Source organism: Tamandua tetradactyla, chromosome 2 (assembly GCF_023851605.1).
Source record: "Tamandua tetradactyla isolate mTamTet1 chromosome 2, mTamTet1.pri, whole genome shotgun sequence".
NCBI classification, from domain to species: Eukaryota; Metazoa; Chordata; class Mammalia; order Pilosa; family Myrmecophagidae; genus Tamandua; species Tamandua tetradactyla.
The window spans coordinates 64,594,111-64,621,255 of record NC_135328.1 but is presented as its reverse complement, the minus strand read 5'-3'; the positions used below and the strand labels follow the sequence as shown (position 1 = coordinate 64,621,255).

At 36.8% G+C, this 27,145-nt stretch overlaps 1 long non-coding RNA gene across 1 annotated transcript in view; it reads left to right on the top strand.

Moving 5' to 3' along the window:
- LOC143660592 (uncharacterized) overlaps positions 1-7,090 on the top strand; it is a 32,653-nt gene extending 25,563 nt beyond the window's left edge. Inside the window, exon 3 of the long non-coding RNA XR_013164134.1 lies at positions 7,019-7,090. This is a non-coding gene — a long non-coding RNA (uncharacterized LOC143660592). The remainder of the gene's footprint in view (positions 1-7,018) is intronic.
- The last annotated feature ends 20,055 nt before the right edge of the window (positions 7,091-27,145 follow it).

The following is a 27,145-nucleotide window of genomic DNA, read 5'->3' as shown; positions in this document are numbered from 1 at the left end:
CTCAGCTTTAGCATACACAACGCTGCAGCTATGACCTGTGGTCCAGATGTCTCTCAGGGTAAAAAGTCTCAGATTTTTAGCCCAGGAGCCTGAAAGTGACCTTCTGCCATCATCAAGTAATTTTCCTAGTATTCTCTTTGGCCAGGAACATATTGAATACAAAATGAAATGCCCAAACTGTCACACCAGTCATTGAAGACTTTGATCATGGTGATAGAATTGGTTGGGTTGCAGCATGCCACACAGCTTAAGTATTTTTCTTTACTTCTGTGTGCTTGTTAGAAGTTAATTATTTTTTTTTTAAAGTCCAGATGCTACAAGAACTGGCTCCTGTCTGCATCTTGAGGCTCAACCACTGCCGGTTAAAGCCTCAATGTTTATGAACTGTCCAAACTTACCCTCTCTTAGTTATTCAATGTATCAAGCTATTTCCCTCCGAAGTGCCTTCTTGCAAGAAAATCCTCTCTTTGGAATGCTGTCTTCCTGGCTCCTCATCATTTTGCTTAATTAACTTTCACTTTTATTTTATATCTGAGATTAAAATTTCAGAAAGGCTGTCTCTGACTCTTCAGATCAGGTTATTTATCCCTGCTATGTTCTCCCCTTATGACATCCTATTCTTGCTTTAATAACATGTCTCATAATCTCAGTGAACTTATTTCTTTGTGATGAAATAATTATTTCTTAAATGCATCTTTGTCCCTATAGACTATAAACTTCATGAGGATAGAGATTTTAAGTGTCTTTATTTAAAATGGATACCAATAATCTAATATAAAGATTTAGACAGAAAGCACTAAATAAATACATGTTGAATATGTAAATGCATGAATTTCTTAGTAGACCATTCAAAGAAACTTTTTTAAGAGACATATTTTCCTAATCATAGAAAATAATCATTTAAAATAGCAAAAATTTCCATATGCCATTTAAATTTCCTCTATCATATGATTGGGCTATAAAATCACACACTTGTAGAAGCAATATTACCTATCTGAAACTTCTATGTTGATTAATATGTGTTCAAAATCATTCTTAAAGTAAGCAGAAAATATTGTAGTGAAGATTACTGAAGCTTCAGAAAGAAATTCTAGCAAGGTGAAAAGTGCACTTAATATACCCTCTGCTAACTCTTCATGAAACAGGGTTCGAATAGGAAACCAAAATAAATACTTACAGACAGTTTATAAGGAAAAAACATGATATCTTATTATATTCATTTTATAAATACTCAGAATATTCTTTCTGAAAGTTTGGGCTTGTACATAAAGCTATTTAATAAAGAAGAGAGGTTTTGGATAGAACCATAAACTTGGTGATATGTTGTACTACCAGCCACAGGCTGATTAACATACTTACTGATTGAATAAAAAATATTGGAAACACTTCCAGCATGGTGGAGTAGGGCCTCTGAAAATCATTTCCTCCATAAAATTAGTGATAACACTATCAGATGTCCAAATCAAGATTTTCAGAATTTTGAAAGTTAACCCAAAACTTGTATCAATTCTATGAATGTTCATTCATAAAAATGCTGCATCTCAGCAAGAACAGTGAATTTAGTGGTGTTTTATCCCATAACCCTCCATTTCTGTGGCAGCTTTGCAAATAGGTAGACCTTCAAGCAAAATATCTATGAAAATTAACAGCTTAGCAACAAGTGGAGCAAATAGAATGGGTTTGGTGTACCATAAAAGCAAGCCCTTTCCCCCCAGAGAATTGTCATTATTTGGCCTGCCTACTCATGGAGGGTGTTTTGATTTGAAGTGGTACAGAGTTTGCTCAATGAGTAAAACCCTGCCCCCAAGATACCCACTGGTGCTTTTTGAAAGCAATCACAACAATTGGCTAACATTTCAGTTGCCTGAGGTGGTAATGCCAGTTGGGGCAAACTAGAGACTAATTAGAAAAGAGGAAAGAAAAATGTGGTGAAGGAAATGTCCACACATAGTTTTGAAAAGTTCAGACAATGTTAATAAAGCACAAAAGCCACATGATCATCTTAAAAGATAAAGAAAAAGTACTTGACAAAATATAACAGCCTTTCAAGATAAACAAACATCTTATAAAAACAGTAATGAAAGGGAACTTCTTCAACTTGATAAATGGCATCTACATAAAATGCTAAGCTGAACATGAAACATGATTGTGAAAGAGTGAATGCTCTTCCCATAAGATCAAGACATAGATACCTGCTCCTGTCTTTTCTATTGAAAATTATCCTGGAGGTTCTACCAAAGGCTATTAGGCAAAAATAAAACAAAATCACCCAATTATATCAAAAACACAAGACTATATTTCTTGAGTTTATCATCTTGTACAGAGAAAACAAAATCATTTTCTATTAGAATGAACAAAGGCATTCAGCAAAATTTCAGGATATGTGATCAGATCAATCAGTATGCAAAACTCAATTGTATTTCTATACTTGTAATTAAAAATCTGGAAATGAAGTTAAAACAATTCAGTTCACAGTGGTATCAAAAATCATAAAGATATTTAAGGATAAATTTAACAAAAGAAATGCAAGGCTTGTACTCAGAAAGTTACAAAACATTGTTTTGAGAAATTAAAAGAGATCTAAATAAATGGGAAAAAAATCCATATTATGCATCCAAAGACTTAATATTGTTAAGATGACAATCCTTACCAAATTGATCTAAAGAATTAATACAGTCCATACCAAAATCCCAGGTTTTCTTTTTTGCAGTATTTAATAATTATTATGCATGGAATCATTAAGGAATCCATGCAGGACAGTGAGTCAAAGCTTAGCAGGTTTATTGAAGGGAGAGAGAGCAAGGAGAAAGCAGGCAGGTGGGGCCAGCAAAATCTGCCAGCAAAAAGAATGGAAATGGTTCCATCTCTCTTTCTGAGAGCTTGTGGTTTTAAAAGAAAAAAACACACAAAGAGGACAGAGTTATCAAGCAGAGACAGGTGTTGACTGGATGGGTGTTTATCATAGCTGGTCTTGCTTCATTCACCTTCTGGTGTGTGCAGCACCTTCTGGTGGGTGTGGTGCCAGCATGCCTGGGGATCTTGATGGTTCTGAAACGGAAGCTAAGGGCCCCCTGGCTAAATAGTCTCTTTTATATGTAAAGTTCTTTTTCTAAGACCTGACATTCCTGCTTTTTCCTTTTAATAAAATTGAATTCATTCGGTTCAGATTATTGCCTTAGCTTAGCTCAAAGCAATTTTGGAGGGAACAGGGACATTGTATTCTTTCTTTGGCTACTTCCTGCTGTGTGCAGATGAAGTTGGGAGAGGAAATTGCTTTGAGTTGAGCAGGGGCATTATCAGTTGGGTTCAGGGGCTTCTTCTGCTGGAATGGCTAATAGTGATGTTTTTGCTGTGACAAGAGTAGATTTTCAAATTTCTTTTGTAACAGGAGTATATTTTCAGAATTTTGCTGGTTGTTCACAGCTACTATTGACCCATGAACAAATCTGTACAGACATTGTAAGAGGCAGTGAGCTAGGAAGTAAATTTACAGGATAATTAAAAGTCTAATGGGGTGGAGGGCAGAATGGCTCATAAAGGGCCAGAGAAGAATGAAAGAAAGTTTGAGAGAAAATTTTTAGCCGAGATGAATTTGTATCTGCATTTGTTAAGTCATTATTTATTCTGGCCACATTTTCATTTTGTATTTAAAAATTTTTTTTCTATTTGACCTGTATTATTGATGTAAAAACAACAGGTTTTATTTAATATTGCATTGGTTTCTGTTGCTGTTGCAGTTAAGATACTCAGGGCTCTTTTAACTGCTTCATGGCTGAAGAGAGGGCATTGTTATTAAGGGGCAAAGGGATGAACAATGGAACTAGTTGCTATTCTTGGAGAGTCCAGCATCTTTGGGTTTCAGAGCTTCTTTGGCATTGAAATAATTTGGAGGTTCCAAGTTTCTGAAAAACAAATTTAATAAGTAAAATTTTATAGCGCATTAGATTTTTTTAAGGGTTTCTAGGAACACTATTGATTGGATTTTGCTGTACTGTGGCAGTTTGCAATATCTGGCTGAAGCTTGCATAAGAGTAACCTCAAGATTGGTCTCTTAACTCGATTTGAAATTTCTTACCCATTGAAACTCTAGTTTTTTCCCCTCTTTTGGTCAGTTCATCCACGATGTCAGGGCCGGTTTTGTCCTTGGCTCACAAAGCCAGGGCCAGTTATGTCACGTGATTCCAGAGTTAGTTGTGTCCCATGTTGCTAGCACCAGTTATGTTTCACCCTGCCAGTGCCAGGCTGATACCCTTGGAAATTATGTCCCATATTAGGGGGATGCTCACAGATTGGCTTAGAGAGAAAGAACATTTGAGCACAGCAGAGAATTTCTGGAGATGGCTCTTAGGCACTAATTCTAGGTAGGTTCCATCTATTATTACAGAAATAAGTTTCATAAGGGCAAGCCTCAAAATTGAGGCCTTGGCATATTAAATTTGGAGCTCTTCTTTCTTAAGAAAAATGTTGAGCTTGCCCACCTGGGGAATTCCTAATAGTTCTATCTTTCCTATTTCCTCAAGGGACTTTGTGGATACTTTTTTCATTTTTTGCCCCAAGTACTCTGAAATGCAGAGTATAAAATATTGACTTTTATAAAACATTAAGATTTTGTTTCTTATTCTAAGTTCCATATTAGATAAAGCTGAATTAAGTTGTTTGACTCACTAGATAGATTAAATTGATAGTGCAAATTTTGGACAAAATAAACATTCTCCTTTTATCTCATATACAAGTTAAAGCTTTAAAATACAGACAATATTATTTTACACCTTGTATGTTGATTTACCTTGGTTTTAACCAGATCAGTTTCACCACATCTTTAATTGGAGTTTGATCTCTTTCAGTTTTTTAACTGTTGCTGTGTGTACGTATGTTAACTTTCAGAGCTGGAGAACCAAATTTGAGTTTTAGGTGCCACACAGACACTTAAATTTCCAGGGAGCTACTAAGTTATACAAAGAGTAAAGCACCTTAGAATTTAAAGATAACAGAGCTTACAATATAAGCTTTAACTTTTTTTGAGCTTTAACTTTTATGGGTATTTTTTCATGAAGCTATTTTTAGAAATAAGTCATTAGCAATTGTTTTGTGTTAACAAATCGTACTAGAGGTTTTGTTCTGTTTCACTTTTACACATTTACCAGACTTATGTTAATAAAAGAAAAACATATTTTATATATCCATCTTGCCTCTCTTTCAGAGCCTTTTCTTCTTGCAGATGAAGATCTGACCTATAGCTGACTACATAAACTGTTAGAGATGTATTTGAGCAGAGCAGTGTAACTGATGATTTGACTGTTTCTCTGATCTGTAACTTTTTAAAGAATAATTAAAACTATGACTATCAACATCATACCACTGCTTAACATTACACTGACTAATATTAGGATATAACACGGACAGTGGGACTATTGTTAAATTTTTAGGAATTTATACAATTTCTAAATATATGAATATTTTACTAGCAATGAGATAGAAAATACCTTTTAACCATTGTAATATTTCCTAAACATTTCTTATGCAATAGATTAATTTATTTTAGCACTTTACTTATACCTGGAGAAATAACAAATAATTTGGAACAGTTTTTCCCCAACAGTAAGAAGACAAGTCTTCTGAAATAAAGGATAATGCTAACATAAACATTCACATTAACAAGGATATTACTCTGATGTCCAGGTTATTTTAACAGGGAGAAAATAAAACTTTGCTTTTGTATGAATATTCAGCTTAACACAAAAGCTTTCTTTTATCAAATATATGATATAAAGCTTTTGAACCTGTGTATTAGTTAGGGTTCTCTAGAGAAACGGAATCAACAGGAAACACTCGCAAATATAAAATTTATAAAAATGTCTCACATAACCATGGAAACACAGAGTCCAAAAACCATGGGGCAGGCTGTCAAATTGATGATTCTGATGGAGGGTCTGGATGAACTTTATGGGAGAGGGTCGCAGGTCAAAGCAGAAAAAAAGCCTGTCTTATCTGAATCTTCCTTAAAAGGCTTCCAGTGATTAGATTAAGCATCACTCATTGTAGAAGACACTTCCCTTGGCTGATTACAAATGGAATCAGCTGTGGATGCAGCTGACATGATCATGATTTAATTCTATGAAATGTCCTCATCACAACAGACAGGCCAGCACTTGCCCAACCAGGCAAACAGGTACCACGACTTGGCCAAGTTGACACATGAACAACCTGCATACTTTTCTTCCAATGATAATATTTATGAAATAGAGAAGAGGAAGAGATACTATAAAATAATGGAGGAAGAAAAGAAATTTATGCTTGGGTTTAGAACATAGTCAGACATTTATACACTTTATATTCAGAACACATAAATGATGACTTTATAATATATTTAAAATCTCTCAGTCCAGTTCAGTATTACCTTCAGGGGTCAGGAAAGCCCCAAGTTTAAAATATAATCAACTTTTTGATATTTAAGGGATTTACATCCAGAAAAAAGAACTCAAATTTTTCTCAGCAATATCCCCAACTGCTAAATAATGCCAGAAATGTGCTAATTCACAAAATTAAGTTATGATTTTAAAAGATAGTTCAGATGTCCATTTGTTTAAATGCTATTTTCTTATTTAAAGGCCTTACATGTGTCACCTCTATGAAGACTTCTTAGGTCATTCTTTATCTTTCTGCTTTTTAAATTCTTCCAACAATTTTATTTCTTCATTATGACTGTTTTATATTGTGCTCTGGTGCAAGTATATTTTATCTAGATAATAAACTCTTTTTTAAGCCAAGAATTAGATTTTATCTATTTATGGGAGCATATTAATAGAAATATTCTAACTGGTATTAATACATACATTTGAAATTCAGATTCTTTCATATACTGAGGTAACAAATGACCAAGAAGCTAAAAGCCAGATTCTTTGAAGTTCAGGTAATCAAAGTTATAAAAATATCCATTCATATTTTTATTAAACAACTGATTTTTAAATAGAATGTTTGAAACATTAGCATATTTTAATTTTTTTTTTTACTTGGGCAGGTGCCAGGACTTGAACTCAGGTCTCCAGCATGGCAGGCAGGAATTCTACCACTGAGCCACCATTGCATCACACTGTATTCTTAATTTTATTATACTTTATATAAGTGTTTAATAAACATTACTCAGTTTATGCAGTCTGTTTGGCTTCTTTAAGAGGAATTTTGAGAATGTACTTATAATATTAGGTGATTTTTTAGTAAGCTTATGTAAATTTAAGGAAAACATACCTAAGCAGAATAAAATTGATTTGTTCAATTCAAAATTTATAATGGAATTCCTCCTATCAGAAGCTGGAAAAAAATCTGTTTTTATAATATTTGAAAATACAAATAATTGTAAAAGTACATTTTATTATCAGGTTTAGAAAATACACTGCAATTGATTAATTTCTCAGGGAGAAAGAAGGAAGGTGTCAAGGGGAAGGGGTTGAGAAAAAGGGAAAGGGAATGGAGGGGTTGGGGAGAACTGTGGACTCCTCAATATTAAAGAACTCTGCTGAGGGGCAGGAATTTTAAAAGGTGTTTTTATGAGAGAAGCGAAGTGATAGAGTGACACAGAGAAGGTCAAGACTTTACTAAATTTGTTAAGCTTGGGAGTAGGGAGCTTCAGACCATTTTACTGTTATATCAAATAATACTATCAATATTCGGTGAAGGTTTACTAATCAAGAGTGCCATCTTATGGCCAGCATTTTTGTTGTTCTAATGACTATTGGGACAAGCCATATTGCAGAGAAAAATAAGTTTCTTTGGTTTTATGTCCCCTTTTAATTGGACTTTGCTAAGGTTACAGAGCAAACACCCAAGGGGAGTAGGTTTAGGGGAAGGAGCAGTTTTAGAATCACTGTGAAGTGATTGGGCATCACCCATGATTGCATGAGGAAGGGAAGGCTTACAGAGGCCCCCTTGTGAGAGGTTTACATTTTAATGAACGCCTTGGAGGCTTACGGTCTTCTTGGGGATGTGAGGCTGACATGTGTTCAGGCCTTGCTTGTGGGGAGCTCATGGACAGTTGGCTGGAAAATGCATTAAAGCAGGCCAGGGCACTGCACTGGGGCAGGCTGAGGTGTCCCTTGGACACTGAGTACTAGCTCTCTTTGAGGCCCAAGATGTAACTCTTAGCTTAAGCTAACAACCCAGGTCCACGATCTTTCACAACGACAAAGCAGGCATCTCTGTTTTGTCATCAGGGACAAGGTAGGTGTATACAGTCTTTTGCTCAAGGCATCCCCTGAACTACTTTGATTGCTTCACTGGGGAAAAATGCCCCAAGGGCATTGGGCCTGGATGCCAAAATAAAGCAAGCCAGTGGCGCCACACTATGGTGGCCCAAGATCTCCCTGGGACACCAGATGAAACTCTTGGTGGGGGGGAGGATCTTGACAGAAAGACATCACTTACCTAGGGCTGAATCAGTTGTAGATGTTTTGTGAGCCATGGGTGTGAGCCGGCATTGCCTCAAGATGGTCTGAGTTGGTAGACTCAAGCCGTAAATCACATGGAAACCTGAATGACTGTGTGGTTTGGGAGACAGAGTGGACTGGAAGACTGTCCCATCATCCCAAGGGGCCAGTGATTCAAACCTCAGTCTGATCTCTGAATGGGGTCAACTGGAAGCTGGTCCTATCACGCTAAGGGACTGGAAAGCTAAGACTTACCTGACCTTCATTCCAGGTTTCAGCACCAGATGTTAGGCATGGAGTGGTTAAGGAACCCACACAGGAAAGTGAGTCAAAACTTAACTGGTTTATTGAAGGGAGAAAGCAAGCAGGTAGGAGCCAGCAAAATCTGCCAGCCAAAGGAAAGTAAATGTCTCCAGTTCTCTTTCTGAGAGTTTATGGTTTTAAAGGAAAAACCACACCAGGAGGGGAGAGTTATCAAGCAGGGACAGGTTTTGACCACAGGTCAAACTTTTTATTATATTGCTAAAAAGTCCCTTTTATACATAAAGTTCTTTTTCTGAGACCTGACAATAATCTGATCCAAAATGCGTATATAAATTCATTTGGAAATCCTAAAATAATCTTGAAACAATGAACACATTTGGAGGACTCACGCATTCTGATTTCATACTGTAGCATGATGAATCTTGAAAACAATATTCCATGCGAAGGAATCCAGATTATACAAAATAACAGACAAATCCATAGAAACAGAAAATAGACTTATCATTATCAAGGCTGGGGTAAGGGAGGAAGGTGAGTGAATGCAAATAATATGGAATTTCTTTTGAGATCATGAAAATGTTCTTAATTACAGAGTGGTGGTGATTGTACAATTCTGTAAGTATACAAAAACCCACTGCATTTTACATTTTAAATGGGTGAATTTTAGGGTATGTGAATTGTATCTCAAGAGACGATGTGTGGTCTGAGTCTGGAAGAATGCTTTGGCATTGACATTAGTGATTGAAGAAAGGAAGCTGTAAACCATGACATTTTCATGAAACTTGAAGAATGTCAGTATGAGAGCAGCCTGGAGTGAGTATGAGAAAGAATCAGGGAAGAAGAGAGGATCATAAAGGAGACAGACTTTTGTGGGAGAATGTTGACTGGTAGGAGAAGGTGAACAGGGAAATAACCCAGTCAGATCTGCACCCTTTAAAGCCCTCTTGAAGCATGATAATTCACAAAACCAAAAACAAACGAGAAAATAAGGGTAAGTGGTGGTGACAGGCTGAATTGAAGAAGTGACATTAGGATAGGAGAAGTGACAGAACTGAGACCTACTGTTTTGGAATTCTATCTTTTAAATATTCTTCCAATGACTTTTAGTTAATGTTGACTTTTATTCATGTTGATTTTTGTCCCCTCTTTCCCAAGCTAAAGATTGCTTTGTAAAATGAATAACTTATGTGAATAATTCAAAATATATGTAATAAATAAAGCTACTCTTTACAGTCTGCTACAATTTTATTTTAGAAATTCCTACATTATTCTGCCTTAAAAAATGTCTGTATGGATGAGTGTACAGGTTCAATTTTATTAAATAAAAATTGTCTCTGATTTATCTAAACTTTTCTCTGTTTGCCATACGTTTCTGTAACAACATCTGACATCATTTCTGGAGTTAGAGAAACATTTAATCAGAATGTATAAGTACAGTCAGTAAAGATGAAAACAAATCTTTGAACATCAATGTGACTGAAATGAATTTATGTCTGTTAATTGTGATCATATTTCAAATTTTATTTAGCCATCATTTTCAGAAAATGGATTTCAATTATTTTGGGGGGATATGCTATAATTGATTAAATTATATATTTTAGAAGGTAGCACATGTGGACTCATTTATATGTCTTTAGGGTAATTGTAGAGTAAATTTCTAAAATATTTCCAACTGTCTATTTATGCTACAGCTTGTTTGTAATATAATCCTAATTTCTCCAAAGAAAATCCTTTTAAAAATATTGTTAAATGATATTTATATGAATTTATTTTAAGAACTATTTCACATCTTTATTATATATTTTCATACTCAAATAATTATTTCCTACAGTCTTTCAGTTTTACCTTCCTTTGAAAGGTCCCTCCAAGTGAAATTTAGTCCAGTATAGAAATTGTGCTACATGTATAAAGAATTCATATATTTAAAAATATAATGGGGGGCACATGGGTGATTCAATGGCAGAAGGCTCCCCTTCTATGTGGGAGACCCAGGTTCAATTCCCAGAATATGCACCCCCCCAGAAAAACAGGGATATATTTTTGTATACCTTAATTGTGGGTACATCATATTATGCATCGGTCAAGTCCCATAGAACTATTCAACACATAGATGACCCCTAAAGTAAACTAGAAACTTTAGTTTCTAATGATATACCAATATTGGCTCATCAATTATAACACAAACCACATGAATGCAAGATGTTAATAATGGAGGAAACTATACTTGCAAGAGAAACATATGGAAACTCTATAATTTTTGTACAATTTTCTGTAAACCTAAAACTGCCCACCAAATAAAGATTTTATTGAAAAAGTATATACAGCTATACTCACTTTACATATACTTTCTTACATATAAGAGATATAGGAAGATAAAATGCTTACTAATTAAATTTTAAAGTGTGCACAAATATCAGAATACAGTAAACCTTTGTCAAAGAAAAACTTCTCACCAGACAATGTTAAATAGATGAGGATGATTTTATTCAGGGGGCTGGTATAGTAGGGGAGAGAGAATAGAGTGGACTTCAAGACTTTTAAGTGAGTTAAAGGAAGAGCAGTAGGGAAGATAGGAAGCAGGGTCGACTACTGGGGCAGGTGAGGGATTTGCTGATGTTGCTGCACTTAGGACAGTTTAGTTTTAGGGAGATGGATGAGGGATTTACTGAGTTTGCAGTTTGGTGCTGAATGTTTTCCTTTGAGGTAATCTAGCCACCTGGAGTCTGTAAGCCTTGGAAGAGAGGAGGAGGGAGTTAAGGAAATGCCAAGTTAGGAGCTTCTCAGGCACCTGGGCAGTCCAGTGAGAGGGAGAGGGGAAAGGGAGGGCAGGGCTGAGTGTGATATTTAGAATAGTTAAGGTCTGAAGTTGTCTTTTTCCCCTTCCCCACCCCACCCCCTGCAATCTGAGTTGTTTTTCTCTGCAGTCTCACAGTTTCAAACTTGATTTCATACCACTCTTTAAAACTTCCAGTCGTCTTTCAGGTTGCATATTGTTAACCCCATGTTGAGACAATGCAAAAAGGGGATTACGAAGTGTAAGTGGTCAATCAAAAATCATGACTGAGTTCTTAAATGATCACAACTCAGTGTAGATATAAAGAACATATACGTTCTTATGAACTACATGAATATACTTCTTCATGGTAATTTCTTTTTTTCCCTCATGAGCAGGAACCAGGAATCAAGCCTGGGTTGCCAGCATGGCAGGCAAGAACTCTGTCTGCTGAGCCACAGTGGCCCATCCTCTTCACAATAATTTTATAAGGGATTTTTCAGTTGTATTCATGATTTGTGAATTACCAGACATATTTGAGTGTATGCTATTCATATTTTTTAAATAAAACAAATGATAATGAATAGTTCAATCTACACAAAGTAATGTAATTACTAAAATTACTAGTAATATTAAAAAATTAAAAATAATGCATTTGTTACTTTATTGGATGGATTGCCTAAGTGGCGAACATTCAGAAAACACAAAGTAATTCTAATACACCTCAATTTTTTTATTAATTAAAAAATTAACTAACACAACATTTAGGAATCATTCCATTCTACATATACAATCAGTAATTCTTAATATCATCACATAGATGCATATTCATCATTTCTTAGTACATTTGCATCAATTTAGAAAAAGAAATAGAAAGGCAACAGAAAAAGAAATAAAATGATAATAGAGAGAAAAAAATAAAAAAAATAAAATAAAAAACTATACCTCAGAAGCAGCTTCATTCAGAGTTTTAACATAATTACAATACAATTAGGTAGTATTGTGCTGTCCATTTCTGAGTTTTTGTATCCAGTCTTGTTGCACAGTCTGTATCCCTTCAGCTCCAATTACCCATTATCTTACCCTATTTCTATCTCCTGATGGTCTCTGTTACCAATGACATATTCCAAGTTTATTCTCTAATGTCGGTTCACATCAGTGGGACCATACAGTATTTGTCCTTTAGTTTTTGGCTAGTCTCACTCAGCATAATGTTCTCTAGGTCCATCCATGTTATTATATGCTTCATAAGTTTATTCTGTCTTAAAGCTGCATAATATTCCATCGTATGTATATACCACAGTTTGTTTAGCCACTCGTCTGTTGATGGACATTTTGGCTGTTTCCATCACTTTGCAATTGTAAATAATGCTGCTATAAACATTGGTGTGCAAATGTCCGTTTATGTCTTTGCCCTTAAGTCCTCTCAGTAGATACCTATCAATGGTATTGCTGGATCGTATGGCAATTCTATATTCAGCTTTTTGAGGAACTGCCAAACTGCCTTCCACAGTGGTTGCACCATTTGACATTCCCACCAACAGTGGATAAGTGTGCCTCTTTCTCCACATCCTCTCCAGCACTTGTCATTTTCTGTTTTGTTGATAATGGTCATTCTGGTGGGTGTGAGATGATATCTCATTGTGGTTTTGATTTGCATTTCTCTAATGGCCAGGGACATTGAGCATCTCTTCATGTGCCTTTTGGCCATTTGTATTTCCTCTTCTGAGAGGTGTCTGTTCAAGTCTTTTTCCCATTTTGTAATTGGGCTGGCTGTCTTTTTGTTGTTGAGTTGAACAATCTCTTTATAAATTCTGGATACTAGACCTTTATATGATATGTCATTTCCAAATATTGTCTCCCATTGTGTAGGCTGTCTTTCTACTTTCTTGATGAAGTCCTTTGATGCACAAAAGTGTTTAATTTTGAGGAGCTCCCATTTATTTATTTATTTCTTCAGTGCTCTTGCTTTAGGTTTAAGGTCCATAAAACTGCCTCCAATTGTAAGATTCATAAGATATCTCCGTACATTTTCCTCTAACTGTTTTATGGTCTTAGAACTAATGTTTAGATCTTTGATCCATTTTGAGTTAATTTTTGTATAGGGTGTGAGATACGGGTCCTCTTTCATTCTTTTGCATATGGATATCCAGTTCTCTAGGCACCATTTATTGAAGAGACTGTTCTGTCCCAGGTGAGTTGGCTTGACTGCCTTATCAAAGATCAAATGTCCATAGATGAGAGGGTCTATATCTGAGCACTCTATTCAATTCCATTGGTCGATATATCTATCTTTATGCCAGTACCATGATGCTTTGACCACTGTGGCTTCATAATATGCTTTAAAGTCAGGCAGCGTGAGACCTCCAGCTTTGTTTTTTTTTCCTCAAGATACTTTTAGCAATTCGGGGCACCCTGCCCTTCCAGATAAATTTGTTTATTGGTTTTTCCATTTCTGAAAAGTAAGTTGTTGGTATTTTGATTGGTATTGTGTTGAATCTGTGAATCAATTTAAGTAGAATTGACATCTTAACTATATTTAGTCTTCCAATCCATGAACATGGTATGCCCTTCCATCTATTTAGGTCTTCTGTGATTTCTTTCAACAGTTTTTTGTAGTTTTCTTTGTATAGGTCTTTTGTCTCTTTAGTTAAATTTATTCCTAAGTATTTTATTCTTTTAGTTGCAATTGCAAATGGGATTCGTTTCTTGATTTCCCCCTCCGCTTCTTCATTGCTAGTGTATAGAAATGCTACAGATTTTTGAATGTTGATCTTGTAACCTGCTACTTTGCTGTACTCATTTATTAGCTCTAGTAGTTTTGCTGTGGATTTTTCAGGGTTTTCAACGTATAGTATCATATCATTTGCAAACAGTGATAGTTTTACTTCTTCCTTTCCAATTTTGATGCCTTGTATTTCTTTTTCTTGTCTAATTGCTCTGGCTAGAACCTCCATCATGATGTTGAATAACAGTGGTGATAATGGACATCCTTGTCTTGTTCCTGATCTTACGGGGAAAGTTTTCAATTTTTCCCCATTGAGGATGATATTAGCTGTGGGTTTTTCATATATTCCCTCTATCATTTTAAGAAGGTTCCCTTTTATTCCTATCTTTTGAAGTGTTTTCAACAGGAAAGGATGTTGAATCTTGTCAAATGCCGTCTCTGCATCAATTGAGATGATCATGTGATTTTTCTGCTTTGATTTGTTGATATGGTGTATTACATTAATTGATTTTCTTATGTTGAACCATCCTTGCATACCTGGGATGAATCCTACTTGGTCATGATGTATAATTCTTTTAATGTGTTGCTGGATTCGATTTGCTAGAATTTTATTGAGGATTTTTGCATCTATATTCATTAGAGAGATTGGTCTGTAGATTTCTTTTTTTGTAATATCTTTGCCTGGTTTTGGTATGAGGGTGATGTTGGATTCATAGAATGAATTAGGTAGCTTTCCCTCCACTTCAATTTTTTTTGAAGAGTTTCAGCAGGGTTGGTACTAATTCTTTCTGAAATGTTTGGTAGAATTCACATGTGAAGCCGTCTGGTCCTGGACTTTTCTTTTTGGGAAGCTTTTGAATGACTGATTCAATTTCTTTACTTGTGATTGGTTTGTTGAGGTCATCTATTTCTTCTTGAGTCAAAGTTGGTTGTTCATGCCTTTCTAGGAACTTGTCCATTTCATCTACATTGTTGTATTTATTAGCATAAAGTTGTTCATAGTATCCTGTTATTACCTCCTTTATTTCTGTGAGGTCAGTGGTTATGTCTCCTCTTCCATTTGTGATCTTATTTATTTGCATCCTCTCTACTTCTTTTTGTCAGTCTTGCTAATGGCCCATCAATCTTATTGATTTTCTCATAGAACCAACTTCTGGTATTATTGATTTTCTCTATTGTTTTCATGTTCTCAATTTCATTTATATCTGCTCTAATCTTTGTTATTTCTTTCCTTTTGCTTGCTTTGGGGTTAGTTTTCTGCTCTTTCTCCATTTCTTCCAAGTGGACAGTTAATTCCTGAATTTTTGCCCTTTCTTCTTTTTTGATATAGGCATTTAGGGCAATAAATTTCCCTCTTAGCACTGCCTTTGCTGTGTCCCATAGGTTTTGATATGTTGTGTTTTCATTTTCATTCGCCTCGAGATATTTACTAATTTCTCTTGCAATTTCTTCCTTGACCCCCTGGTTGTTTAAGAGTGTGTTGTTGAGCCTCCATGTATTTGTGAATTTTCTGGCACTCTGCCTATTGTTGATTTCCAGCTTCATTCCTTTATGATCTGAGAAAGTGTTGTGTATGATTTCAATCTTTTTAAATTTGTTGAGAATTGCTTTGTGACCCAGCATATGGTCTATCTTTGAGAATGATCCATGAGCACTTGAGAAAAAGGTGTATCCTGCTGTTGTGGGGTGAAATGTCCTATAAATGTCTGTTAAGTCTAGCTCATTTATTGTAATATTCAAATTCTCTATTTCTTTATTGATCCTCTGTCTAGATGTTCTGTCCATTGATGAGAGTGGCGAATTGAGGAGAGGTGGTGCTTGTCTGTCTGTGGGTCCCACCAGCAAAAGATATTGTGGCTCCTTTATTAATGCCACTATTGATGTTTGGTTGGACCCAGTCCCTGCCACTGTCGGAGACTCCCTTCTCTCCCTCCGGGCAGCCACCTGTGGGGGAGGGGTGCTGGCCACCAGCCGCTCTGGCTTGGGGAACTTGCTGATCCGAGCCTCGCCGCCAGACCGGGAAGCCGCCTGTTGGGGAGGGGCACCCGTCGCTGGCCGCCGTGGCTTGGGGAACTCACTGATCCGAGACTCGCAGTAGGTCCGGGAAGCCACCCGCGAGGGAGGGGTGCCATCCGCCAGCCACTGCGGCCCGGGGAAGCGTGAGCCGCTTGGGGAGCTCACCGCAGTGGAGTCTCGTAGCCGGTCCAGCCAGTCCAGACTAGGGTACGCTGTGTGTCCGGTCTCTGCTGTGGCCCCGGGAATTGTTCTGCATTGTTTCTGGTCACCTAGTAGTTGCTCTGGAGGAAGAACTAAGACGCGTGTACATTACTAAGCTGCCGTCTTGGCCCCGTCGCTCCACTTCAATTTTTAAGAATTTTAAATAAAATATCCTGTTACATGACTATGTTAAATTTTATGTGAAATATCACAAATAATTTTGGTATTGATATTTTAAAAAATCCTTTCAATAAAATAGAAGGTTATAAACGACTATTTGATCCAAAACCATCATGTTATATGAATGGATTACTTAAAATGAAATTTTAATACTGAAATTTTGCTGGATTCATAGGTATTTTATTAATTGAGCTTCCTAAGAATGTCACTTTTATACATCTTCCTCCACATAAACATTCAAATAATACATTTGGAAAAGTGTCATTTACAGCAAAATTAAGCAACTGGATTTCTTCTTGCAAGTTATTTGTATCTAGGAACTGTCTTTAAATCATTGGAGAAATTATAATGTCCTCTATCGCATTAAGAATTACTATATTTAATTAAAGCTTTATAATCAGAAAAGTAGCTTTCATTTTTTTCTCCTCCTCTTTCTCACCTTCACATAAAATGTAATTTGTTGACAGAACCAATAAACATAGGATTTTGCATAGTGAGTTTATCTTCATAAACAGAAAATCTTTTAATTTTTTATTATATTATGAACATATGTATGTACATACATAATTCAATATTTCTAGATAAACATTGATATGCTAAGGAAGGTAAATTTAGCATTTGAGCCCAATTATAAAAATATGAAATATTATATTAAATTCCAGTTTCTCCCCAAACTGCTTATTATTTAAAAACAACTTCCTTCTTTGGTATTATAGTATAATCACAATATTTTTTAAGTGATACCATACTTGATGTAAACATTTGCAAATTCTGTTGAAATGTTTCTAACTGAAATGAAGGCCAGTGCAGCAGAATTTTTATTTAATTATGTCCTGTGTATCCAGTGTTAAGGCATGATAATTGAAAACTTAGAATGACTTGCCAATATATTTTGTCAGGGATGTCAAATATATTTAAGACCCAAATGATGTAAAAGTAACATAATTTCCTAATTAGCTGAGACAAAAATGGAGTTGATATAGGAGATTTTATTATTTCCAAAGCATGAGGAAAAGGAAAGAAGGAGGAGGAGGTGAGGCAGGAGAAGCAGGGATAGGAGGAGGAGGTCGAGGGTGGGATGAAAAAGAAGGGAAGGAGGAGGAGGAAGAGCAGAAGGAAGAGGAGGAAAAATAATATGTATATATATGGATATACAATATATAATTTGTATGTTACGTATTAGTTATATAATATAAATAGGTATGAAAATTGGTGGAAAATATAAAATACAAAAAAAAAGCAGAAAAGAACCTGATTGAAAACAAAAATTGTATTCAACTACACATTCTTGGAAGAGACTCAAAGAACAAAAGCACTTCTGAGAATACATAGACGAAAAGAGAAAACAGCAAAATATTAACCAACATAAAGCATAATCACTTTGAATATCAAACAAAAGTGAATTGAGGAAAAAGCAATAAGAGGAATCAAAAGTAGATCATAGAGTGGGCCACGGTGGCTCAGCAGGCAGAGTTCTTGCCTGTCATGCCAGAGACTGGGTTTGGATTCCCGGTGCCTGCCCATGCAAAAAAAAAAATGTGGATCGCAGTAATAACACATTAAAATGTATATGGCAATAAATGCATACACATCTGAAAATATATACAGATATACAAAGAGAAATTGACAAATGCAAACAGACTGTGATGTTTAATATACAGTTCTCAGAAAGTGACAGTGCAAGCAGACAAAAAATAAAATAGATTATTTCAAAAGCATAACTACCACATATGTACATATTTAGGGATATCCTGTGTTCTAGTTTGCTAGCTGCCAGGATGCTATATACCAAAAACAGAATGGCTTTTAAAAAGGGGAATTTAATATGTTGCTAGTTTACAGTTCTAAGGCTGAGAAAATGTCCCAATCAAAACAAGTCTCCAGAAATGCCCAATCTAAGGCATCAAGAATGTCGATGATGTTCAGGGTTTCTCTGTCAAGTGGAAAAGCACATGGCAAACATGGCAGTGTCTGCTGGCTTTCTCTCAGGGCCTCCTGTATCATGAAACTCCCTCGGAGGTGTTTTCCTTCTTCATCTCCAAAAGTTGCTGGCTGGTGGACTCTCCACTTTGTGGTTCTACAGCATTCTCTGCTCTCTCAGAATCTCGTGGCTTTCTCTTTTGTTCTGTGGCTTTTTCCAAAGTCCTTCTTCTTTTAAAGGATCCCAGTAAAACCAATCAAGACCCACTTTGATAAGTGGAGGCACGTCTCCACCTAATCAAGTTTAACACCAACACTTGATTGAGTCACATCTCCATGGAGATAAAGTAATTAAAGTTTCCAACAGACAGTACTGAATAGGGATTAGAAGAAACTGTCGCTCCCACAAGGTTGATTAGGATTTAAGCATGGCTTTTCTAGGGTACATAAACCTTTTCAAACTGCCACATTTTATCCTCTGGACTCTAAAAAAGACATATTTTCCCCATATACAGAATACATTCATTCCATAACAGTATCTGAGAACCTTATCCCATTTCAGTAACATTTCAAATACAATACAAGGCTAAAAACAGTGCCTTTAAAATCTCAAAGTAATTTATAGGCATGGTCTATCTAAAGCAAATTTCTCCTCTGGCTGTGGACCTGGAAAACTCAAAACAAATTATTTGCTGCCAACATACATAAGAGGAATGGTCATAGGATGCATATACCCATTAGATTTCAAAGTCTGAGGGTCATTTGTCTTCAGGGCTTTAGAAAGCAGCAGTCCCACCCTTTCCAAGGGCCTACGCAGAGGCCTGCCTCTTTCTGAATGCAACCTTGGGGGGGTCATTGGGGAGACCACCTTTTTCTTCACTCTACACTCTCCAAGGATTGGGAATGCACTCAGGGTCTCTTCCATCTCTGGAGCACATGCTTAACCCTGCAGTGTGGTGGTAGCCAGGCTCTCCTCAAACCCCCAGAAATGTGCTTCACCCTCTCCAAAGCCTGGGGCAGCATGACTCTTTCACTGCAATGAGGTAAAAGGCCCACCCTCTGCCTTTGGGACAAACTCACCCTCTCCATGTGACTGGGGAGTCTGCTCTCCTGGCCTAAGGATTCTTGACTTCAGACCCCAGCATCCATGGTTTTGTCTCTGAAGTTATTTTTCCTCCAATGTGTCCATTCTCTGTCCCTCTCAGTCCTGATTAGCAGTGCTTCTCTTATACAGATCCCACAACATTCTCATTGGCTTTCTATGCAGTAGCCTTGGATCATGCCCAGCAGACATAAGGAGTTTCCACAAATCCTTCTTGGATAACTCCATGTCCCATCCTGGCTTTCTCTGAAACGGTTGACTGGTTCCACATTTGGTTAAATCCTCATGTAGGGTACTATTCTCTGGAGTCTCCCTTCCTGGAAGCCCAGAATTTTCCAGAACATCAATTCCTGGTTTCTTTGTACCTAAGAGTTTGGTTCTCAACATATCTCTTTGGTGTCACATTTCACTATAAGCCGTGAGGAGAAATTAGGTTGTGCTTCCCACATTTAATTTGGGAATCTCTTCTGCTAAATATCCAAGTTCACAGCTTTTAAAATCTGCCTTCCAACCAAAGCCACTAGTCAGTTTTGCCAGTTTATCTGCTAATTTAAAGCAAGGATCACCTTCCTTCTAGTTTACAATAACACATGTTTCATTTATGTCTAAGATCTTAACAGAAGTATCTTTAAAGTCCACATTTATACCAAGAGTCTCTTCAAAGCATTCCAGCTCTTCTCTATCAAACTCCTCAGAATTCCTCCAAAATCTTTCCCTTATCCACTTAAAAAGCCATTCCAATATTTTTGGTATTTGCAAACAGCAGCAGAACCTCACTCTTAGTACCAAAATCTGTTTGCTAGCTGCCAGAATGAGATATACCAGAAACTGAATGGCTTTTAAAGAGAGGAATTTAATATGTTGCTAGTTTATAAAGCTGAGAAAATGTCCCAATTAACATAAGTTTATAAAAATGTCCAATCTAAGGCATCAAGGAGGCCGAAGATGTTCAGGGTTTCTCTCTCAAGTGGAAAAGCACATGGCAAACATGGCAGTGTCTGCTGGCTTTCTCTCAGGGCCTCTTGTTTCATGAAGCTCCATAGGAGGCACTTTCCTTCTTCATCTCCAAAAGTCAATGGCTGATGGATTCTCTGCTTCATGGTTCTGTGGTTTTCTCTGCTCCCTCAGAACCTAGTAGCTTTCTCTCTTGTTGTTCTGTAGCTTTTTCCAAAATGCTTCTTCTTTTAAAGGATCCCAGTAAAACCAACCAAGACCCACCTGGAATGGGTGGAGACAGGTCTCCACCTAATCAAGTTTAATACCACACATAATTGAGTCACATCTCCATGGAGATAACCTAACTAAAGTTTCCAACAGACAGTACTGAATAGGAATTAGAAGAAATTGCTACTCCCACAAGGTTGATTAGGATTAAAACATGGCTCTCCTAGAATACATAATTTTTTTCAAACCAGCACATCCTGTAAAATAGATCTCAAAAATCTTAGTGCATTTTTAGGCTTTTGTAATGTCAAGACTCATGCATATTTATTAGAAAGTAATTTGGAAATTTTTACAGTTTATTCCCATTTATTTAGTTTTATAAGGTTTGCTTGTAAAATTTTAGAGTTTTGTTGTTTTTACAATCAACAGTTTACATCTTTCATTATAGGCATACATAGTTAAAACTAAAGAATTAATATACAAAATTTAAAAGGAACAAATGGATATAAAGAATTAAAATTAATCATTTAAATGGTGTTTTGTGAAGGCCTAAAACTGTCCTAAATTTTTAAGACTGTCTGTATATCTTTCAAAATGTACATCATGATGTACATTATTTTTTATATCTTGTGAATATTTTGAGTAATAGGCCACTTACAATATTTTAATGCAAATTTTAAAAAAGATACAAACACAGCACTGTATATCAATAAGATAATTAAGTTAGAAATTAATAAAAATATTGAGAACTGTCCAAATGTTTGGAAACTAACAAAATTAAGAAGAAATGAAAAGCTGTGTTATAAAAATATTTAGAATTAAACAAAACTGGTAAGTACAATTCTTCAAATTCTCTTGAGATGGTGTTGTGGTTTGTTAAAGCTGCCAGAATGCAATATACCAGAACTGGAAAGGCTTTTAAAAATAGAATTATTATGTTACAAGTTACAATTCTAGAGCAGTGAAAATATCCAAATTAATGCAGCAACAAGAGGTTTCCTTCACTCAAGAAAGTTGATCTGTCCAGAACACCTCTGTTTGCTGGAAGGCATCTGGCTGGCATCTGCTCATCCCTTGCTTCTGAGCTTCATTACTTTCAGCCTGTTTCCAGTGGCTTCCTCATCAAGGATCTGTGGCCCTTCACTTAGCTCCTAGGGAAGAAAGCTCTGGGTTCTGGCTTGCTTAGTATATCATGGGAAGGCACATGGTGATGGCTTCTTGGCCCTGCCTCTCAAAGTATCTGAGTCCCATTTTGGCTTTGATGCCAACTATTCTCCAAGAGTCTGCAACTGAGGTTTTTCTGGAATGTTTTTCCTTGAAAAGGACTCTAGTTAACTAATTGAAGCCCACCTGGAATGGGTGGAGTCACATCTCCATCTAATCAAAAGGCAGCATCCACAATTGTGTGTCTCAGATCTCCATGGAAGTAATCTAACCTAAAGGTCACACCCACAACTGGGTGTGTCACATCTCCATGGAAACAACCCAATCAATGTGTCCCACCATAAACAATAGGTCTGGTCCCACAAGATTGGATCAGGATTAAAACATGGCTTTTCTGGGTACATATAAGTATCAAACTGGCACAGATACAAATGGAGTAGTTAAAATTAAACAAAGAATCAATAGAAGAGTGTCAACAAAATCCAAGGCTGTCTTTTAATATATTTTCTAATTAAACTATGACAATAAAAAAGAAATGTTCCCATCTCTTATGAAAGGCATAAAATTATAGATCCAAGAAGCACAGTGTGCAGAATATTTAACAGAATAAATCTGAATAGACCTACTGCAAGACACTTACTAATCAGCTGATCAGATGCCAAAGACAAGGAGAGAATTTTGAAAGCAGCAAGAGGAAAGAGAGCCATCACATATAAAGGAAGCATGACAAGATTATGTGCCAATTTCTCAGCAGAAATCATGGACATGATAAGGCAATGGTATAATATATTTAAGATACTGAAAGAGAAAAACTGCCAACCAAAAAATATATATCTCACAAACCTGACCTTCAAAAATGAAAGAGGGTTTATAATATTTTCAGACAAACAGACACTGAGAGAGATTGTGAACAAGAGACCTGCTCTACAAGAAACACTAAAGGAGGCACTACAGGCAGATAAGAAAAGACAGGAGAGAGAGTTATGGAGTAAAGTGTAGAAACAAAGACTGTCAGTGAGGAGAGAAAGAGAAAAAAGTAAGATAAATCAGAATAGTGTCATGACAACAACATGAATGAACACTGAGGACATTATATATTGAGTGAAATTAACCAGAAACACAGGCAAAAACTGTATGGTCTCACTAATAGGAACTAACATTAATGAATGAACTTTGGCGGTTAAAGAACACAGGCCATTAGGAGATAGAAAGAGGGGAGATTGGGCCTTTGATGCTGAAGAAGTACAGATTCAACAGGATTAATTGTAAAGATCCAGAAATGGATAGCACAACATTATCTGATGGTGGCACAATACTGTAAGTACACTGAACAAAGCTGAGTCTGAGTATGGTTGAAAGAGGAAGGCTAGGAGCATATATGACATAAGAAGGAATGATATAAGATAAAGACTGGGATTGCATAACTTAATGAAACCTGGAGTGGACAATGATGGAGATTAAATGTACAAATATAAGAATACTTTTACATGAAGGAGAATGAATGAATGGTAACAGTGCATAGTGTTGAAAATGGGATGGTATATGGAAAAATACAATTAATGCAAGCCAGGGTCTGTAGTTATCAGTAACATTGTAACATGTTTCTTTTAAATGTAACAAATGCAATACTCCAAAGCTAAATATCAGTAAGGTGGATAAAAGGGAGGAGTATGGGATTCTTGGTGATTCTTGGTGGTGTTGTTTCTTCTTTTCATTTTGTATTTTTTATTCATTTTTTTCCTCTTCCTTCTTTGTGGAAGAAATGGAGATTCCTCATATAGATTCTAGTGGTGAATGAGATTATATGGGGAACCATTGATTGTTTATTTAGGATGCATATATGGTGTGTGAATAAAACTGTTTAAAGGTAAACAGAAAAATGCAAATCCTGGAGAAAATGTGGAGAGAGAGAGATGTATCTATTCACTGTTGGTATGGAAGTAAGATGGTGTAGCCCATCTGGAGGGCTTCCCGGAGCATCAGTGAATGAGTCCCCAGACAGTAGGACTCCAAGTGGAGTGTTTAACAGAACAACCCTTTTCTAAAGAGTATAGAGCTGAACATGGATCCAGCCAACCATTTCACAGGAAGTCAGGATTAGAAATGCTGTTCTCCAGGAAGCGTCTGTGGAAAGTCTTTTTCTCTGAAGGTTTGGATGCCCCTTGAACGTCACTAAAACAAAATACAAGGTTGAGACCTGGGTTCAATTCCCTCTGCCCATGCCAAAAAAAAAAAAAACAAAAACAGACAAGGTTTTTGCGAAACATGTGTGCATGGAAGTACTATTAGTCTGGACTGAAAGTGACACAGAAGGAATAAATTAAAGGAAGAATGTCTTTTAGGGCAGAACCATGGAAGCAGAGGTACAGACTGAAAGGATCACCTTGAGTCGGGAGAGAGGGCCAGACCATATGTTTGGAAAGGACATGTCTGCCCCTATGCTTGGGGGAAGCATATCACCTGCTTCTGTGCTTGGAGGCAGTGGGCCATCTGCCCTGATATTTGGTAAGAGTTCAGCCACATACAGTGCAACCTACAATTCTTGGAGAGGGTGGGGCCATCACCTAAATTTTTGGACAGAGCAAGGCTACCATTCCAGTGCTCAGAGGGTGGGGCCTATGCCTAGATTTCAGGAGGAACAGGGTTGCTGCTTAAACACTTGAAAAAAGTGGGGCGACCACTCCAGCAGATTTGAAAGGACAAAGCATTGATCAAAAGATGACCTTCAGACCTTGAAGTCTAATTGAGTTTACCCTGCTTGATTTTGGAATTGCTTGGGACCAGTGATCCCTGTTTTCCTTCCAGTTTCTCTCTTCTGGAATGGGGATGTGTTCTAGTTTGCTAGCTGCTGGAATGCAACACACCAGACACAGATTGGCTTTTAATAAAGGGGGGTTTATTTCATTAGTTCTTCAGAGGAAAGGCAGCTTCTGTTTACACCAACAGTCTCTTCAAGCACCCCAGGACTTCTCCATCATTTTCTTCACGGCTCCTCCGAAATCTTCCCCTTAGCCATCCAAAAAACCATTCCAACATATCTGGTATTTGCAAACCACAGCAGCACCCCACTCTCCGGTTCTAGTTTGCTAGCTGCCAGAATGCAACACACCAGAGACAGACTGGCTTTTAATAAAAGGGGATTTATTTCATTAGTTCTTCAGAGAAAAGGCAGCTAACTTTCATCTGAGGTTCTTTCTTACGTGGGAAGGCACAGGGTGGTCTCTGCTGGCCTTCTCTCCAGGTTTCTGGGTTCCAACAACTTTCTCTAGGGTGATTTCTTTCTGCATCTCTAAAGGCCTGGGCTGAGCTGTGAGTGCTGAGATGAGATATGCTGAGCTGCTTGGGCGGTGCTACACTGAGTCTCTCATTTAAGCACCAACCAATTAAATCAAACATCATTCATTGCAGCAGGCATGCCTCCTAGCCGACTCCAGATGTAATAAAAAACAGATGACGTTCACATTCCATTAGCTCATGTCCACAGCAATAGAACTAAGCACCTTCACCTAGCCAAGTTGACACCTGAATCTAACTACCACAGGATGCTTATCTTATGTTTCTCCCACCATTGTACTTTGGAAGTAGATTACCTGTTATCTAGGTTTCACAGGTCCACAGTCTTAGAAGAAATCTGTCCAAGGATAGACCACACCCATAACTGCTTTTGATAAGATTTTGGATTTAGACATGCTACTGAAATAATTTAAGGTTTTTGGGATGCAGGGATTGGGTGAATGCATTTTGCACATAGAAATTGGGGATCCAGAGGACAGATTATGTTCCTGAATTATATACCCCAATTTAGATATGTCTTAATCTTAATTCACATTCCTATGAATATGAACTTATAGTAAATATGATCTCTTGAAGATCATATTTCCAGTTAAGGTATATCACAATTGAATGAGGTGGGGTCTTAATCCAGATTATTGGAGGCTTTATAAAGAGAAAACAATTGAAGCTAAAGTGAGAGAAAGCCACAGGGAGAAGCTAGACAAGTCAAGGAACCAGAAGGATTGCTGGTAGCCAAAACCAGAATGTTAAAAACTTTGGAGAGAAAACATAAGCTTGTTGACATCTTGATTTTGGATTTGCCCTAGCCTAAAAATTGTGAGCCAATAGATTCTCATCTTTTTTAAGACAAGCCATTGTGTGGTGTTTGCATAGTATCTTAGCAAACCAAGACACAACAGCAATTAGAAAATATTTTAGATGAAAATAATGCAGTAATGATATAACAAAACTTGTGGCATGTGTAATAAAGCAATTCTGACATGAATTTATTAGTTTAAAATTATAAAAGACAGGAAAATTTGAATATTAGTGATTCAAACTCCCAAATTATGAAACAAGAAAAAGCATGCAAATGACCTAAAATGGCAAGATTATGACAAAATTCAATGCTAAAGTTGGTGTAGTGTTCAATATTATACAATCCATAGGGCTATAGATCAGTGGAAGAAAATTGAAAGTCTAGAAGCAAAACCAGTATTTACATGCATGTGATTTATGACAAAGTTGCCATAAAAATTTTTAATTTGTAAAGGATAGTGTCCTAGTGTGCTAGCTGCTGGACTACAGTATACCAGAAACAGAAGGGCTTTTAAAAGGAGGAACTATTAAGCTGCAAGTTTACATGTTCTAAGGTCATGAGAATGCCCAAATTAAAGCAAGTCTATAAAAATCTCCAAATTAAGGCACTAACAAGGGGTTACCTTCACTCAAGAAAAGCTGATGAAATTCAGGGTTTCTCTCTCAACTGGAAAGGCACATGGCAAACATGGCAGCATCTGCTAGCCTTCTTTCCCAACTTCTTGTTTCATGAAGCACTCCCTGGGGCATTTTTCTTCTGCATCTCCAAAGGTTTCTGGCTGTACAAGCTCTGTCGTGGCTCTAAAAGGGACTTTCTCCAAAATGTTTCCTCTTTAAAAGGATTCCAGTCAAGGCCCACCTGAAATGGGTGGAGTCACATCTCCCTCTAATCAAAAGTTAATACCTACAATCTGGTGAATCCTGTCTCCATGAGAACAATCAAAAAGCTCCCAGCCAGCAATATTGATTGAGGATTAAAGGACATGGCTTTTCTGGTGTCCACCACAGATTCAAATGTGTACAGATGGTCTTTTTTATGACTAGTTCTGGAGCACTGGATATCCACCAGGTAAAAATAAGGAACCTCATAGCATATATAAAGATAAATTAAGGTTGATTAC